The following is a 2,500-nucleotide window of genomic DNA, read 5'->3' on the forward strand; positions in this document are numbered from 1 at the left end:
GGGGGACTAGCACGTGGACCACGGTACAGATAGACTGGGGAAAAAAATAAACAGCGTGGAAAATATGCATAATCTGTCCCCACTGAAGTAACTTAGGCAAAACCAATTGAAGTGGGGCCTAGCTTCTAGCCGGGTGGGCTTGATGCTGTACGTCTGGGTAGAGACTGACTGTTTACAGTATGTATGCAGTTCTGACTGGGATTGTGAAAAAAATTACCTTCGATACTTTTGAACATCAGTTTTTAAAAATTTCTTAGTTTCACTTTCTTTCTTTTTTCTTTATTGAATGTTTTTTTAAGCACTGTCTCGGAACATGTAATGTTTTAATACTGACTCATCTGTGTATGCATGTCAGTGTGTGCGCACGTCCGTGCGTATGGAGTACTGTTCTCTCTCTCATTATTTATTATTTTTTTATGTGTGTGTGTTTGAGGGTGTTTGTGTCTATGCTGGCTACGCGCGCGTGCGTGCGTGCGTAGTATGTGGACTGTGCCCGGTCAAGACTGCGTGACGAAGTGGGTGTTGGACTATGGCGATGTGGTGTCAATGACACTGTGTAGGTTAATTAATTACTACATGGCGTGAGAAGAGTCAGTCACGGTCACTTGGTGAAAGTTGCCGGACTTGCCGGAATCGCGCTGAGTACGGCAGTGACCATGCCGGCAGTCACGGTTATGTGTCACAGTGTGCGTGCCTTGCGGCGAATGTGTGTCTCACTGGCCGCCGGAGCCGGTGCACACGTGCAATGCGAACACTGTGAACGCCGCGTGTGTGTCCGAGTCAGTGTCACTATGTACGGTGCGTGCGTGTCATGCAGCCACGGTGTGTGTGTGTGTGTGTGTGTGTGTGTGTGTGTGCGCGCGTGCGCGCGCCAGTGTTTGTGTGTGTGTGTGTGTGTGTCAGTGCGGTGCCGCCGTCTGTGCGGTGCGCGCGCGCCAGTGCCGGTGTATGTGTGTGTGTGTGTGTGTGTGTGTGTGTGTGTGTGTGAGTGTGTGCACGCGCCACTAGTCGGTGTCAGACTGGTGTGTGTGTGTGTGCGTCAGTGTGCGCGCGGCGGCGCGCGCCAGTGTGTGTGTGTGTGTGTGTGTGTGTGTGTGTGTCCGTGTGTGTGTGTTTCACTCATTCAGTATGACGGTAGCGTGAAAATGTGCATGCTGTATGCGTGCGCACGCGCCGTCACAGTTGGTCACGGTCAGCCTCAGGTGTGTATGACGTGTAGTGATAGTAATAATAGCAGCAGCAGTAGCTGGTAGAAGCGATAACAGTACCGTGGCGTGGTACTTGTAGTGTATTTTACGGTAGGGCGGCACTGAGCTGATAGAGCTCGATGCGGTAGGGTCAGTGGAGGACAGGGAGAATCATGGTGACTGAGCCTCACGGTGACCCGGAGGACTCGAGGAGACGGAGGTAAACGGAGACTGCATATGAGTGACTGATTGATCGAAGTTCCTGACACTGAACACTGAAAGAGAGAGAGAGAGAGAGAGAGAGAGAGAGTCGTACACTTTCTCATATTGCTTTCAATATAAATGAATTACAAAACGATTCCCTGGGATGAACTGTGCATGACATGCACACATTACATGGTGAGCGGAAAATCCCGGAAAGCTTGAAGGAGAAGCCTTTCCGTGTTTTTTTTGTTTTGTTTTTTTATGATACTTTCTGTTCGGTAGTTGCAACCACGGAATCATTGTCTTTCACAGGGAACAACAGCTTCGACCAACGAAGCACACGTGGCCTCTGCGTGCACAAGTATCAGGTGTGTGTGTGTGTGTGTGTGTGTGAACGTCAGTGCGCTTGGAAACATTTCGCTGCGCGTGCAGTTCGGCGCATGCGCAATTTGTATCCTCGCGGAAGACGAAAATGTGGTGAGCCGCAATGCCCCCTTCGGATTTGTAATCGTCTCCACAGCAGACGACAGCAATCCCACTGTAAGTACGTGTTTGTTTTGGTTATCACGTTATCGTAATACATTGTGGCGTTTGTTTTAGGTCAGTTCTGTCCACCGATAGCTCCTCCGAAAGGAATTCCGACGAGTGTTTTGGTTTTCATTGAGCTCAAAAGGAAGAAGTGGCCCCGATTTTCGTCTGCGTAGCCTGGCATTCCGTGTGGTAAAATGCACAGACTGACCATGAAATGTATCTTGTCATGTACTGAATGTGATCATCATTTATTGAGAATGCGAATCAAGGACAGTTTGAAAGCAGGGGGCTAGTATCAAATCGAATACTGGCAGAGACTCGTAGATGGCTCAGCGAGTCTGGAATACTCGGCCCAAGGGCTTTCTCGCAACCTTCTTCAATGCCAAGGTTGTCTGCAGAGTTAACCCTTTCACACTTGACCGAGTCATCTTGACGATGGAGTACAGAGAGAACTACCTGCTGCAGTGGTTACCTGTATGTACCAGCAACATCGAGGATGAGGATTCTGGCAGGAGGCTGATCTTTTGCTGCCAGAGTGGCTTGAACAGCATTGTCGTTTGTTAGGAAGACGGGATGTA

The 2,500-nt window shown here is 49.4% G+C and overlaps 1 protein-coding gene across 5 annotated transcripts in view; it reads left to right on the forward strand.

The window, feature by feature from the left end:
• The first annotated feature begins 1,389 nt into the window (after positions 1-1,389).
• Positions 1,390-2,500, forward strand: part of LOC143292541 (electroneutral sodium bicarbonate exchanger 1-like) — a 106,969-nt gene continuing 105,858 nt past the window's right edge. For 3 of the 5 annotated variants that reach the window (XM_076602931.1, XM_076602938.1, XM_076602939.1), the window contains exon 1: positions 1,797-1,931. The gene's annotated coding sequence lies outside the window, so the exon portion shown is untranslated. Of the gene's footprint in view, positions 1,408-1,796; positions 1,936-2,500 lie in introns of those variants that run through there. The other 2 variants (XM_076602934.1, XM_076602932.1) reach the window with 2 other exon arrangements.

The sequence above is a fragment of the Babylonia areolata genome, chromosome 18, assembly GCF_041734735.1.
Source record: "Babylonia areolata isolate BAREFJ2019XMU chromosome 18, ASM4173473v1, whole genome shotgun sequence".
NCBI classification, from domain to species: domain Eukaryota; kingdom Metazoa; phylum Mollusca; class Gastropoda; order Neogastropoda; family Buccinidae; genus Babylonia; species Babylonia areolata.